This window comes from Octodon degus, unplaced genomic scaffold (genome assembly GCF_000260255.1).
Source record: "Octodon degus isolate 3935 unplaced genomic scaffold, OctDeg1.0 scaffold00145, whole genome shotgun sequence".
NCBI lineage: Eukaryota > Metazoa > Chordata > Mammalia > Rodentia > Octodontidae > Octodon > Octodon degus.
The window spans coordinates 2,029,942-2,046,947 of NW_004524721.1; the positions used below are offsets into that span (position 1 = coordinate 2,029,942).

Genomic DNA, 17,006 nt, shown 5'->3' on the forward strand with positions numbered 1-17,006 from the left:
AAAAGCTTTTTCTGCATCTGCCAAGATGATCATATGATTTTTTTTTTTTATTACATTTTATTTATTGTGTGTGTGTGGCCAGCTCAGCCCACCATGGGGCGGGGCTGGCTGGCATGTGGTGCTGGGGGATCGAACCGAGGTCCCTGTGCTTTGCCAAGCTTGTTTCAAGTAGGTGCTTTAGACCACTGAGCCATCTCTCCAGCCCTGACAGATACTTTTATATCAAGAAAGATATTACATAGTAAAACTGTAAGCAATTATACTCCATTTCTATATAACCATTTATTTGTATAGCACTCTGCATACCTACTTAGTGAGACTTTCAGATCTTGAGACCCAGATGTGGCTTTCATAGAGCTCAGTTTTATGAAATACACACCATGAATACATTGATTTATCCATTAACTTTCCTTCTTCAACATCTGCATAGATCATTGGAATCTTTTTCTATTTCATAAATTACCAAATATAAATGTTTAAACAATAAAAATATGGATGTTGACTATCAAGAAATTATAATTTAATTGGGAAGAAAGGTGAATGTGCAAAAAGAAATCAAGGGATCATATAATGGAATTGACAGTAATAAAACAATTCTGCTATGAAGGAAGGTGTAGCCTAAAGAGGAAAGCATTTGGGAAATCAGTTGAACTGGGTAAAATGTTAACCCAGATCTTCTACAATCATTATAATTAGATGATAAATCTTATGACATTCATGTTTGGAAATAATATCCATACTTCAGCTAATATTTCCATCAACAGATATTTTGAAGACTGTGTCTGAAAATGTGCTAAGCACAAGATCATAATATAGGATTGAGTATAAAGAGACAAGACTTGGCCAGATAATGTTTGTTCAATAAGCTAAGTATGATAAGAATTATTTTATAGAATAAGGAAATGATCCCCAGAGAGGGCTTAGAATTCTTCAGAAAATGGATGATCAAGGATATAGCATGAAGGTCGTGGGTCCAAGTGGCTTCAAAGCCCCACTGTTTCTCTCTGATGCCATTTGATTCTATGGCAAGTCTGTGAAAACGTAAACTACTAAAATGAAATAACATGTCAAACAGGTTAAGGACTGCAAGAAATTAAGCAAGTTGGAGTAACTTGTTCCATTTTTTTTATAAATGAAGCCTATTTTATTACTTAAAGTGTTAATGATAAAAAAAATTTCAGCACAGCTGTTCCATTTTTAAAAAGTGAAAGTACATACTATAGCTCTAGCTCAGTAAACAGATGGACCTGGTTTCTCTGAGTGACATAACATTGAGCATTGTACAGTACATCTTATGAAGACCTGTAAATTAAAGAACTACTGTTTGAAAGTTAGTGATTATGAAACAAATACGCATTCATAGTTTTAGCTTCCTTTTCCTTCCTCGACCATCAGGTGCTCCATCCAATTTATGCTTCTGTGTTGCAGGCTTTGGTCCTCGTTACTTTTTCTCTACCTTCTCCTTTTCTTCTAGCTCCGTATTTTCTCTTTCAATCAATGTAATTAAAGTGCTACACCTCCTCTGGAGCTCCATTGCAGTTCTGGACTTTAGAAACCAATCGAATCTGAACTGAGGAGTGTTGTGGATACACTGTCGCAATTCATCATATACATTTTCTTTGTCAAATCCAAGCTTGTGCAGCATACAAATCAAGAAGCAATCCTCCTCTTCTTTGTAATTTTTTCCTTTGTTAGTACCATAGGATATTCGGAGCTGATGAAAAGGTACTTTGTACTGTCTGATCTTTGTATCAAGTGCTTTTTTGATGCTTATTGTTTTTTGAATCCTTGCCTCTCCCCTCTCAATCTGAGCCATGATCTTCTCTATGCCCTGGAGCTCATTGCATCTTTCCCAGAACACAGCTGAATATTCAATGACTTCTTCAGGAGTTTTCCCTTCCACTTCTCTTGCTATATTTTCAATATCATCACGGCCCCACTTCTCATTAGCTTTAATAAACTGGTTAAAGTCTCTCTTATTCCAATTTGTAAATCTCTGTGTCAGAAGCTTTTCTTTCTCCTCTAACTCCTCGTCATTAAGGGGTTCTGCTTCATCAATTTTCAGCTACTCTTCTTTCTGTGCTTGTGCTGCATTAGGAAGATTAGGACTTTGAGGTACCTTGTACCCAATAGTTTTTCTGTGATACAAAATATCTTTTTCCAGTAATTCAAATAAATGTGGGGGAAAGAACTGAAAATCCTGAACATTGGGTTGTTTTGGAGGTCGAGGAGCCTTGGGTGCTTTAGGTTCACTGACAGGAAGAGCTTCTCTGAAATATGCATCAATAGCATATTTTGCTTTTCTCTCGCATTTGGGTGGTTCAGTCCACTCAGTGAATGCAATCTTTTGTTTTTCTCTGTAGTTTTCTCCTTCAAAGTTGTACACACTTGGCTCTGTATCCATTGGGAAATTTCGAAGGGAGCTCTCACCCATTTTGGAGAGCTTTTCATTCATCTCAACAGTCTTCTTTGCACCCCTTTCCAAAATGCCATCAATATCCTCATCAGTGATCTCACTTTCCTTTGAGGCAAACACATGACAAATCATTTGAAGCATTTCATCCTTCCCAATTTTGTTAAGATTCTGATCCACAAGCCTCGCTTGTTGAATGACAATTGAATCCAGCCTGAGTTTCATCTCTGCGCGTTCCACTATTCTTTCTTCTACTGTGTTATCAGTTATAAAGTGGAACACTCTGTCCATCTTGGTTTGCCCAATTTATGTGCTCAATCCATGGCCTGCAGATCGACTTGGGGGTTCCAGTATGAATCATATAAAATTACTACATCAGCAGTGGAAAGATTGATGCCAAGACCACCTGCATGGGAGCATAACATGAAAACAAACTTTGTGCTGTTTGGTTCATTGTATGCATTCATAGAATCCTGTCTCTCATCATGGGGCATCTGTCCATCCAACCTACAGTAGTCGTAGTTCCTCCACATGCAGTAATCTTCTAGAATGTCTAGTACTCTCATCATCTGGCTGAAGATGAGCACACAAGAGCCTTGTTCTTTTAGTTTAAGGAGCAACTTGTCTAACGCCACCATTTTGCCACTGTTGGTCACTAGATGCATATCTGTTGTGTAAGGTGGACTGGGTTCAGCTCCATCAAACAGGTACAGATGATTACAGCACTTTCTCAGCTGCATCAAGATGTTCAACAACCACATTTTGTCCATCTTCCCTGCTGAGTTCAGGATATTGGTGTCCTTCATTAATATCCGGGTGTACCATTCCCTCTGCATCTTGCTGAGCCCCATGTAGATCTTCACTTCTTCTTCAGAGGCAAACTTTTCTCAACATCAGCCTTGATTCAACAGAGCAGGAATGGACGCAAAACCATAGGAAGCTTCTCTGCTAGCTTTTGATCCCCAGGGCAGTTATTTGTATCAAACCAGGAATCAAAGTCATCAGCTGAATTAAACACATCTGGCAACAAAAAATTAAGAAGTGACCAGAGTTCATGTAAGTTGTTCTGAAGAGGAGTTCCAGTTAACAGTAGGCGATTTGTAGTCTTGAATTCCCGCACTATTTCTGACAACTTAGACTTCTCATTTTTGATTCTATGAGTTTCATCTATAACTATCTCCAGTTAAATTTTCTGAACACAGACTTCTCTTAAATAAGCATGTTACACATACATCTCCTGGTAACAGAACATCTCTGACAAAAGCAGCTCTTTGTTCTTTATCTCCTATCAAGCAAACAGATCTAAGGGTTGGCACCCATCTCTTGAATTCACTCATCCAGTTGTGTAATGTAGACTTAGGAACCAAAACCATATGAGGACCGGGAATGTTTCTATAGTGTTTCATGTACCCAAGAAGAGAAATTGCTTGAAGAGTCTTTCCCAGGCCCATCTCATCGGCCAGGATACCATTGATGCCATTCTCATACAAAGAAATAAGCCAATTCAATCCTCGGACCTGGTAATTCCTCAGCTTACCCCATTTCACATATGATGGAGAGTCTTCAAATCGAGTACAAATATTCGTTGCTTTGGAGCTTTCTGCTAAGAGTTCTTCATCCTCCTCTTGCTCCATTCTATGGTGTCGGTAATCACCAACTGAGAGCAAGTTCTGTTTCTCATCCTTTTTTATTCGCGGGCGCCCTGGTTTCATCTTCAAAGGTGAGGTCGGAGTCTTCTGAGCAGCAGGCTGAATTAAATGTGCAAACAGCTCTGTCTGCTTTAATAAATACTCAAATCTATTTGCTCGATCAGTTTGCATTTTTTCTTCATAGGTGGGATCTGGCTCCTGGGTTTCCTTTTGCTTTCCAGGTGATGCATCATCAAACACTCCCTCCACCTCAGCGTTCACGGGGCTGGCGCCGATGCAGCAGGAACCCCCGGGCAGCAGCGCCCTCGAAGCCACCTTTGTTGCCGCTGGAGCTCGGGCCCAACTTGTTCCATTTTATGGCGAGAAATAATATCTGACTGTGGGAAACCTAACCATGGGGTGAGCAGGGGTAGATATAATGGTTCAGAGGATTCACTCGAATATATACAGGCAGAGGTCACACTGGTTATGAATTTATTTAAAAAAACAGGGATTGGTGGAGACAAATGTTATCACAAAATGTTTCTGGATGGCAACAGCATTTTAGTAACTGAAAGATATGAAGGATTTGAGTAGACAATGAACAAAAAGGCAAATTCAAAGCAAAAAGGACAAATGGTCTAAGGTCTGAAATGAACAGTGACATGACCCGAATAATAAGAGACATAACAAACATTGCTCCCTTAAGACAGGACCTAGAAGGTTCATGGTTGCACCTACTAATATGGAGATGTCACAAGAAAATTCTCTAATATTTTAGTCTACTAGGAAAAAGTTTTTAACGTTTTACATTTTTTATTATTTCATTCCCAGTAATGTCTTGGAATGATATTTTAAGAATTAGTTCAACGAAAAGTCACATGCTATTTATTTAAAATCCATTTTCAAATTCTTTTAAAAAGTAATTACAGGAAATTATCTGCCTTTATATCTTACTGGCTGACACATCATATAAATCATCCAATGTGTCACTTCTCATAAAGCCCATGTAATCATATTATATGACAGGAACTGCTTGTCATAAATAGACTTGATAACCTAATTTGGAAAACTGAGACAAATACAATTTCTTTTAAACTTTAGTTCAAAAACATTGGTAAAACTCTATATAGTGTTGTCATATTGATGTGACTTTGAAGAATATCTGCAACATTTTCTTCTTTCACACTTGAAAGTATTTTTGGATTAATACTTTAGATATAAGCTCACAAAATGTATTATATAAAATATTTATAACAAATGTTAAAAAAAGAGAATGATATAATTAGTGAACTCAATTTTTATTTGGTTCAATAATTAGTCTTTTTGAAGCACAGGATTTATACAAGACTCTCTTTCTTTGGCAAGAAGTGAAAATTGACCAATGACTCTATATTAAGAAACCCAATAAACGCTTCCCTGGCAAGCACAAGGGCTTGAGTTCAATATGTGGTTTAGTCAAAAAAGAAAAAGAAAAGAAACCCAGAGGCAAATAATAGAAAAGTAATACACACACACACACACACACACACACACACACATAATTGCTGTACTTTGAACTTTGAATTTCACAAATGTACTAACCCAGAGTATTGGTAGAACTTGATATGGTAATACAAGACGGTATTGTGACTCCACTCTCAATATTGAAGGCTAACTCTCATAAGGCACATACTGATCTCCAATTAGGTTGTGATATGGAGCTTACTTCTAAATGTTGTCCTACCATCATTGCAGGCTTCCATTTGCAATGTTGGAGTATTTGGGTAACTGTTAGCTGTTGAAATACTTGGCTTCTTTCCTTTTATCCCTACTTTCTATATTCACACCAATCCAGCAAGACTGTAACGAGAATTCCAATACAGCATGCTAATTTGGCATTACCAATTGAAGATCACATTATTAGGAATGTGTGAAATATATGATACTTTAAAGTGTGCATGAGTTATTTTGCCTATTAAATTCTCATTTTCACTTGACTGCAATTCAATTTATTTTATTATTAAATAGAAAATTATGAGGTTTCATCAAAAAATGCAAGGACGCTCATAGTTTGTGGGCCAACTCATTCAGACCTTGGCCAATAGTCTGGAGCAAAACATAAAATTGCATTGCTTATGTAAATACCATAACTATGATGTGGTAGGAAAAAATTATCATGTATATCTCTAAGAGTTTTTCAATCTTTGTAATGAATATGGGAGAAAACTGCTTGCTTTGATATTCCTTTCTATGCAAAGTTAAAAAAATAAACAGCTCAGTAGTTCTGAAGTGTCAATTAGAAGATGGTTGAAATAACAAACCTGATAGTGGATCTACTATATACAGAAATGTCCATGTTCTTCTCAAGTCATCTGTAGTGACTTTTTGGTTAAAAAATGAACACCTGGAGTTATAATATTATTCACAGAAATATTAATATGAAATATTCTCTTGAAAGTTCACTTACTGTAACTAATTGTCATATACAAAAAAAGTGAAAGTAGTTAGCTACAAAATTTACCTTAGCAGCTGGGGAGGCAGCTTAGTGGAATAAGTGCTTGCCTAGTAAGTGCAAGGTCTTGAGTTTGGTCCCTTGTATCATCAAAAAAGAAAAAAAAATTACCTTGAGTTAGCTTCTCACAAGTGTGTCACAGGAAGTTTTAACTTTGGAATAAAATGTAGCAGAATATACTTTAAAACACCAGGATATTAAATTAAGTTAAAGGGAGAAACCTTCAGGAGGTGAAAGAGCAACCATCAAAAATGAAAACTTTGTGGTATTTATTCAATTATGCAAGATAAAAAGATTTTTAAAAATATCTAGGAAAACTGAATATTCCCAATACTTACAAAGATATTCAATTATGAAGTAACAATAATTCATGTCTAGAGAAATAATTTATGTTTAGAGAAAGTATTTTTCAAAAGCCTCTACTTCCTACCATCAGTTACATCATCTGAGTGATGATAAATACAATAAGACAAGAAGAGTTAAATGTAAATATTAGAAAGTAGGTATTTTAAATTGATTTTCATTTCTGCCTGGTAAGTATCTTCTTTATGAGACCTTTGCCTCTATTGACCTCGTGACTTCTTCTGACCTTCACTTTGCTGTATTTGTTGATCTGGAATAATGGACATGTGCCTGAATAGCAGTGGCTGTCAGCCTGGCTGGCAGTATTAAGATATTTCTGTTAAGCAAAGACTAGGCCTTTTGCATTCTATTCCTAGGGCAATAGATGTTCTCACTTACTAAGGTGAGTGCTAAGAAAGAAGAAAATTGAGTAAGGAGAGATTTCTGGAAAAGGACAGCAAAAGAAAAGTGGCAATGCCTCGCTCTGAAAGCACCACTTTCTTGACACCTTCCACCCTTCATAGGAAATCTCTGCCTTGATTTGTTAAACTCTGGAGCCCATGGGGTTTTTTTCTTTAGTCTTAAACGTGATAGCCTTTGTTTCTTGAAGGTGAAGCCCCTGAAAATCCAGGGTATTTAAAAATGTGTAACTATCAACAATTACTGAACTTTTCTCATGTAACGAAGGTTTTGCACACATTTCATTTACTCTCACAATAACCAAGGTTTTATCACCCCAATTAATAAGGGATCTCCATTAAAACAGTGCATAAATTGCTTCTGATTGTGTAACAACAACTATTAAGAGAATTCAAATGGGATCTGACCTTGGAGTTCATGCTTTTAGCTACCTTTGGGATTACCAGTCTACACAGCTACTAATGTGACAAACTAGAAAACTGAAGAGGATAAATGTAAAATCCATTGAAACTACTGAAGTTCTTTGATTCTAAATTGTAACCAAATCTAATATTTGAAACCACATTACTGTAACAATTCGTAGGAAAAAATAAAACATTTGAATATTTTTTTATTTTTTTCTGGAAGCTAATAACATAATTTATATTGACTCAGATATATTCCACCTTCTTCAACAGAACATAATAAGTATTGAAGATTAAGGGATCTTTTCAAAATCTGCTGATTTTTCTGAATGGTGTTTGACCTTCAGCAGTTATGCATGTCTTCAAAACCTCGGTTTTGATAACTTACAGTCCTGATTGTTAGGGTTCACAGCCTAATTTCAAGGACTAGTTAAAATATTTTAGTGTATCTATATTTTTAGTTTGATCAAACGTATAGCTTTATTTTGCATAATTAAGTTACATAATTATAAATGCTATAATTTTTTCTTTCAAGACTTGAGAAAGCTTCAGAGATATTGATCATTAATTAGTGGCATCTCATGATACAGGAATCAGTTACAACAACCTTCTGCATCTGCCAATTGCATGTTCTGTTGTATATAGTTCTAATCCTAAAAGTGGTACAGCATTATATCATCTTGTAGAAGCATGCTCTGCAGTTATGGTTAATTTTTGTCTCAATATTTTTCATATATAATCATTCCACAGACAAATTACGATGTTTTATCCAAATTTAATTTAAGTTCCATCTGTATCCAATGCTACTGTGCAAATGGCTTATGTGATGGCCACAGGAATGTGGCTTCTAGGCCCCGATAAAAGCAATGTGTTGGAAGTGACAGTTCTGCCAACGCTCCTCTCTCTCAAAGACAACTGTAGACAGCTCAGATTTTTCTGACTCTGATTATGATCCATGCTTTGATTTCACATACATTGACATGTGAAGAAGCCATACACTTAAAAACTATGCAAATGGAAAAGAGACTGTTCAATAGTGTCTAAGTACAAAGCAAGTATAAAAAAATGCAAAGCTTTTCAACATTTTGGCAAACATCATATAGCTATTTATGACAAAATATACTGGGAGAAATTATGTCATTGTATTTATGCTGTTATAACAAGGATTTCATAAATACAAAAATACTGCAAGGAATGTAAATATTATGTACTATAAGCATTTAGTAATAAATAAATACAAGCATAACTTGCAATAAATTTATCAAGCAATTTCTGTAAGCCAAGAACACCGAACCCACCCCTAGAAACCACAAAAGTTCCCTTTATGAACTAAAAGAGCTCCAGATCTTTCACCTCAATTAATCTCTAGAAGAACCCACCCATGGATGCATCATTTAGGAGAAAAGCAAAAATGAGGCTTAATAAGAAATCATTAAATTATGAAAAAACACAGACTTATTAGGAAATAAGCCTTGGATTTTTTAGAAAGTATCACTCTCATATTTATTTATCTTCAAGATTCAAACCAGTTTACCCTATTTGTATGGCTTCAAAGGAAACACTAGGTCACAGAGAAAGTGACCAAAAGGGTTTATACTATTGTTGTCTAAAAGTTCACAAAGGTTAATATTTTTTTAAAAAAATTAGGTTCAACTTCTTAGCTAAGACCAAATATTAAAAGATTAAATTGTATTTCAATTTTTTCATATATTTTTTAAAAATATAGTCAAAGCATCAAACTCCATGAAACTGAATAGAATCAAAGACCAATAAAGAATTTATTACATTTTTATTTCAAATTGTGGAGAGGTCTATTTTCAGCTTAGGAAATCATCTGAAGTTCTTCATCCTTCTCTAAGCTCTGTGGTAAAGTGTAACCTAGGAAAGCAAAACAAGACCATATGCAATGTGTCCAGGACAAATGCAATATTTAAGTGAAAATAATGCACAAATATCAAAACAGAAAATTGATGAGGTGATGATATAAAATGGGCTTAATGTTCTTTTAAAGAAGTTCCAGTGACTGCTTGTTTTCAGTTTGAATGAGAAATTCCATTAAGTCTTTGATAGCAGCACTACAGATTTTCAACACTTTGTTTCTAAATTTTATTTAATTTTCTAAATTTGAAAATTCAACTCATCCAGATTACTGACACTGATAAAAGATCCACAAGGTGCTGTACACAGTTTCAGGGTAAATTCTGAGGGGGATTTGACTGACCTTGTCAGATACAAAAGTTACATTTTTAGTTCTATAGGCCTTGCTTTAACTTGGTCTTAACCATCCAGCAGAAAAGTATAACCATGAAGTATAAAAAGTAATGCCATATTAATATGCTGAACTGTAAAAGGCTCAATTCAACAACTTTTGACAATTGCCAATTCTTCTGATAACCCACTAGTATTTTGGACTATTGGACTCTATAGGGTTATTTTGCTGAATTCAATTTCCTACAATATTTGAACTGTTATCAAGTATGAAAAAGGTCCTTCTAATACAGCTTCTCTAACAGCAATGGAACACCCATCTCCGGCAAAACAAAACAAAAAAGGGGGATATAAATAAAGGACCATTTCATAGTGAAAAAAATATATGTATATACAAAATAGTTAGGATAGAGATAGAGCTACTTTCTCTTAGTTCAATGAGAAGAAAGGTTTGTACTAATATTGTTTAGACAAGATAGCATGTCTATATCTTGTCCTCTGAATAACCAATACGAAGACAACAATATGCAATGTATTAATTTTTTTAACTGTCCTACTAACCTGTTTTGAAACTCTTTCATTGCTATTTTTTTCTCATTAAAATGAATAAAAAAAGAAAAAAAAGAAATTCAGTTACATTTTCTTGAAAGCAAAACTATGGTAAAACAAAAACATCATCAAATTAGGAATTTAATAAGAAGTAGACATCACAATCTGAGGGTTTTGAAAAAGCAGCCTTTTGTCCAACTGCCAAAGACTCTTTTCCCAGTTAAATTAACATAAATTCCCTCTTTCTTATTTCTTAGTTTTGGCAAATAGTAAATTAAATAGAGTTATAGCTTCCTCTAGAACTTTTGAACTCATCTAACACATTAAAGTCACCTTTAAAATAGACTAAAAAACAGAATCATGATTTTTGCCACTATGAACTGATTCCGTGAAAGTTTATAAAGAGCCAGGATGACTGTGCTAGCCTGTCATCTCATGCCCTGGCTGTCACCCTCCAGGGGCACAAATTTCATAGGAGTCCTGGGAGCAGAGTCCTTGGGAATCAGTGAAAACTCAAGAGTATACATCATCAGTAGAGTGAGAATCAAGCAGAGAAAAAGAACATTGATAAAGTGCAGGTGCAACTGCATCACAGTAATGGTGGAGGAAGGGATGACAGCCTCAGTGATGCTGTCACTGTTATTACAGCCATGCTCTGACAGAGTCACAAGACCATCACCACAGGGTATTCCCACTCCTGAGCATATAAGGCACCATCATGCTCTATGATAAATTGCTCTGTGAAAATGGTATGTCACACTCCAAGACATATGACTATAATGTTTAAAATACATTCCAGTAATCCCTGTTATTATATCAACCAATCATAGAATGATTTCATCATGTAAATGAGAATCAAATGTTCATTGTTGCAGAAATCCCTTATACTACATAATGCAAATGATCAATTCCACTGATTCTATATAGGACTTCTCATGTTCCAAGGATAAAAACAATGAGTTATTTTTTCACTTATCAAACATTCTTAAATACATAATATATGTTAAACCATCAGAACTTAAGAACTTTGCATTGCATCAAGTCACCAGGATAGATACAGATCTCTTTCTTTCTCAAACTTCTTTTGTGGAAATGGAGAGAGAAAAAATTCAATAAATATAATAAGGAAACTATATAAATATGTTTGGAAAACCTTCAAGATTTTTAAACTCATCCATGCAAAGTTAAAATTTGGCTCTTTCTACCTCATCTGGCCAGTGGATCCTACCCCAGGGAAATTCTGGTTTCATCAACCAAGAATAGAGCCAAAGATTACATGTTCTACTTAATCTGTAGAATCTATAAAAAGTAGCAATAAAGTAGAAGAGAGACTTATTAAATAAGAGAAAGCAAATTAGATGGAGGACAATAAAAGGTATATAAGTGTAGATGATAGGGAGATAAATATTCTCAAAAGACAGACATTGAAACCCCCTAAGGAAGTGAAAGTAGGGGACAGGTGGTACCCATTAATCTGTATAACCAATAAAAAATGTGATTGGCCAAGCAATGGCCGTGACTCATCCACATGGCTGACACTGACAAAGGATCTATAATCTGAGGTACAGGATCTCAGGATAAATCCTGAGGGGATTTCACTGAACTTATCAGACTCAAAAGCTACAACTCTTGCTGCATAGGTCCTGCTTTACCTTGGTCTTAACCATACAGCAGAAAAGTATAAAAACGAAGTATAAGAAGTAAAGCCATGCTGTTATGTTGAGCTATAGGGGACTCTGGTCAACAATTTCTGACACTGCCAGTGAAGCGGAAGACCCACTACTATTATGGATTACTGGACTCTTTTAGAATATTTACTGAGTTAACACACCTATAATATTCAAATAACAGAACTAAACAAGAGAAGGAGATACAGATAAATGTCCATTTTGTTTCTGTGTATTCAAAACGGTTAGAATAGATATATAATTACATTCTCTTAATGAATAGAGGGATTTGTTCTTATGGTGTTCGTAAATAGGATATCATGTCCGCATCTTGTACAGCAATTAACCACTGGGAAGAATGTATGCAATGTGTTAATTATTGAAACTGTACTCCCAATTTGGTTTGAAAATAAAATAATAGAAAATTTTTAAAAATGTGAAATAACAACAATAAAAAATGAGGCAAAGGTTCTATTTAGTATCCTAGGCTTCTGCTCTCTTGTCTTAATATCTTTCTTGTAAGACAACCTTGGATTGAGGTCATAAGAAGAAACTGAAAATTCAGGCATTACAGCACAGTAAGAACCGCTGAGGTAATAACTTCCCCTTGAGGAAAACTTTGATACAAAATAAGAGATTTTTTTATAATTATGGTTCTAACAAGACTAAATTTTTACCCTGAACCACCCTATGAAGGAGAGTTCTTTGTATTTCAGAGAAAAATGAAATGGAATGTATCTGTGTCTTTTATACATATTCACACCATAGTTTAATTCATGTTTTATGAAAGAACACACACATTATGCAAGAAAATAATGACAGTGCATACCTACTAATCCTTAGAGAGATCAAGTTCAGCCAATAGAAAAAAAAAAAAAAAAAAAAACATTAGTAACGATAGTTTTAAGTGTAATTGACCATGGGTTGAAGGGTAGGGGCAGGGACAGGATAAGAACAGTCTGGGAGGGACCTAGACTCCACAGGTCCAAAGTGACTATTTTCTATATTTTCCACATGAAATCCCAGTGAGTCCCTGTGAACTTGCACTGCCTTTTACTTAGAACAAGTAAGTTTCAGAAGTTGATACTAAATGTCGCTAATTCCCTGTGGGAGTGAGTATACAGAGAAGGCAAATAGATGTGAAACACAGTGAGTTTGTATTGCTGTTAAAGACCCCAGGTGTATGGTTAAAGGTGCTGATCCTCTCCTTCAAAGAGAAACATTATCTTCATTACTTTACAATGTAAGCTAAACATTGAGGGGGATAAAGAGAGACAGATCTTTATCTTTATTATCTAAAATTGGGATAAATCTACATAAATTCCAATTAATGCCTGAGTATGAAGATATGTGAGAGATTCCTTGGTAACTATCTCCCAAGAAATACGTCCATAACTCCTATTCTAGCTCGGATTGTGCTAAACTATCTCAGACACCCTGGATGAACCATCTGATCCACATAAAAGTGAAGACAATATATATCTGTACCACAATTTCTGTATCAATGCTTCCATTCATGTCGATGTTTCTTTGAGGTACTGATTTGATTTCCTTCAGACATGTATCAAGAAATTTGAGTTCTGGTCTGGACCATCTATTAGTTTTATTTGTAATTTTAAAGGAATTCCCACACTGCTTTCTAAAGTGGATATATATATATATATATATATATTCAAATTTGCTAAATGAATGCTTCAAATAACAATAGGACCAAATCTCCCTTATCTCATTCAGCATGTGTCTTAATTACTTTTCTTGTTACTGAGACAAAATTTCTGACGTCCAAAGTTAAAAGGAAGACAGGTTTATTTAGCTCACACTTTGTAGAGCTTTCCATTCATAGTCATGTTGCTCCAAAGCAGGGTAGCATGGCAGGAGGCATCGTAGAGGAGAAAGAGTTCACTGCAGAAAAAAGACAGCAAAAGCAAACAAGTGTGCCTAAGAGCTTCTGTCTGCGCACTTTATATTCTATCTGGACTACCTGTCTTTGAGCAGGTGCCAAACCAATTAGTGGGCTGATTTAATAACCACACACTCTTAAACCCAGTATCACACACTCTGAACCCAACCACCTCTGAAAAAGGCCTATCTAAGTTTGCATGAGGCTTTGGGGGACATCTAAACACAAAGCATAACATTCCATCCCTTACCTAGTAAAGACTCATGAACATCCCTTCATGCAAAAGGCATTTAGTCCATCTCCAAGAGTTGCCAAGGTTCTGTTTCAGCATTGCTATAAAATCCAAGTCCAAAGTCTCCTCTTCGGAGACCTTGTACAAATGAAATGAAAAGAAAGTTAAAGCACTTCCAATGTTCAATTGCACAAGATACACACTTCCATCCCAAAAAGGTATAAATAGGGAAACACAATAGATTGGGACCAAAACAAGTCCAAAATCTAGTAGGGTAAGCACTAAATCATTTAGTTCTATGTCCATCATCTGAGGCAATCCATGGTAATCTGTGAACTCCAGAGGGCTTGGGTGGCTCCATCCTATGGCACTACAGTAGTTTTAACTCTATGGCTTCTGTCTTGGGCCAGATCTACTAACTCCATGCAGTTTTTCTCAAATTATTTATATTTCTGACTTCTTCAAACTCTTGAGGTCTCCACTGCATCTCTAGCTTCATACTCAAAACTTCACAAACTGCCCTCCAGGAGCACACTGACTGGCCTCCCAAGCCTTCTTCTGAAATTTGTTAGCATTCCTAACCCTACAGCTCTTGCATTCTCCATGTACCCAAAAACAGCAACATGTAGATGACATCAGTGTTTGCCATCAGTTGGAGCTCTAGCCAGACTTCCTTCTCTCTTGGCTATCCAGGTGAAAAGCCTGGATCACTGAGCACTCTGAACCCAATCCTGAGAGAAACAAATTCTCGGCCATCACCATTGTGAAACATGGTACTCTTGGGTTTTCTCCTCAAAGCAAAGTCTTTCACATTTGCAACTCTGAGTCTGCAAAGGATGGAGTCCTGCTGGCTCTTCTGATGTCCTCAGAGCACCTTTTTTGTTGTCTTTTTCTGAAATACTTGGCCTTATCTTGATAGTCTTTTCAGTAACCAATTTTTTCTCTATTTTATCTTTGCAGGCTGTAACTTCAGTTGAGCTTTTATTCTGGCCAAACTCACAACATCTTAAATCATCCTGCAGTTTTTTTTTTCTAGTTTCTCATCATAAATCTGGCTAAAAGCCCCAAACAGCAGCATGCCACCACTTCAACAGTCAACTGCCTTGAAATTTATTCTGCAAGATTAATTAGTCCATCATCCTTAATCTCAGTTACAGACAGTGTCTGCACAAAGTCAAAATGCAGACAAATTTTCTGTCGAGGCATGACATTCATGCTCTGGAGTCTAGCAGCCAGTGCAGTTCTTCTTCCCGGCAGAAGTCCTCCAAGCCTGGTTTTTACTGGAAGAATTTCTAGCAGCCTGCTGGTCTTCTGAGCTCTGACCAGAATCTCCCATATGGAACAACCCAAGGTGTTCCAAGGTGACATTTTCAGACATCATCTCCAAAACTTCCCAAACACTTTCTACACTCCAGTTCCAAAGATATCTGAACCACATTCAAGTACAGTCACAGCAACTTCTCTGATATCAATTTCTGTCTTAGTTGTTTCTTCATGTTGACACAAAACAACTGACACCCAAAGTTAAAGGAGGAAAGTTTTATTTAGCCCACACAATTTCGAGAAGTTGCAGTTCATAGTTGACTGGCTCCAAGATAGGGTGGCATGGTCGGGGGCATCACAGAGGAGAAACAGGCAGCAGTCAGCAAAAGCAAGCAAGGGATCCTAGAAGCTTCTTTCTGCCCATTTTGTAACCTGTATAGTCTCCTGGGTTTAGGGCAGGTGCCAAACCAATTAGTACACTAATATCACACACTCTGAAAAAGCCCCACTTAAGACTGTAGGAGGCCTTGGGGGACATCTAAACAAAAGGCCTTTCTGTGCAAGCAACTAGAGTGGCATGAACTTCAGAGATGCTTTCAGAAAGGACACTGCACAAAATGCTAGTCTGGGTAGAGCAGAACTCAGTGAATAACTGCGGTTTCCAGTGTGAATCTTCCAGTGTGAATTTCTGGAGTCCTGTGTTTTGCTGTATACAGGAATTGGCTTTGGGATGCCGGGCTATATGTGTCCAGGAATGATGCATCAACATCTCATGAATCTATAAGAGAAATTTCCAGGGAAAGTAAATTGTATAGCTACAGGCTTTCTTACATTTTTGAGTTTCATTGACCAAGATATCTGGTAAAGTAAAACTAATTTGTTCTGAAAGAAAAATGCCAATAAGGTTTATTACTGGTGGGGGAATAATGTGTGCTTGTAATGAGACTGAAGTCATTTTTCAAGGAAAAAGACAAAAGATCCCAGATGCTTCCTTAAAGATTAACATTATGGAAGCCTACAAAGGTGGGTAGAACTGGTCAACACCCACAGAAATATTAAGGAATATCATCTAACATGGGCCACAATTAGTGCAAAAAGTAAAGGATCCATTGAATATTGCTTTACATAAAGTCTAATGGTTGAATGAGTATAATCAGTGGTCCGTGCAGGAAGCTTTCCCAACAGAGGTACCCTGAAGACAGAGGCTGTGTGAGAACATTTGAAATGCCAGTCGAAGTATCTGAAGCTCACTTATGACATGAAAACACCCTTGATGAAATAGAATCATCACTTTTCCAGGAATAATTATTATCAAAGCAAAATAGGGGACTCATTAAAATTCAGGAATGAATGTGTCCATGTCTGATGACCAGCTGTCGCTGATATATCATCAGTAAGCCAGAGAATTCCTATGACTTGTCCATAGTCATGAAGACAGCTCTCAATGTCATAGCACTGTATGGAGAGGCATTATGTGTTTAGAGGA

The 17,006-nt window shown here is 36.3% G+C and overlaps 2 pseudogenes; one reads left to right on the top strand and one right to left on the bottom strand.

The window, feature by feature from the left end:
* Positions 1-1,357: 1,357 nt before the first annotated feature.
* LOC101592365 lies at positions 1,358-13,643 on the bottom strand (annotated as a pseudogene).
* A 2,803-nt stretch (positions 13,644-16,446) lies between these two features.
* Positions 16,447-17,006, top strand: part of LOC101592741 — a 6,140-nt pseudogene continuing 5,580 nt past the window's right edge.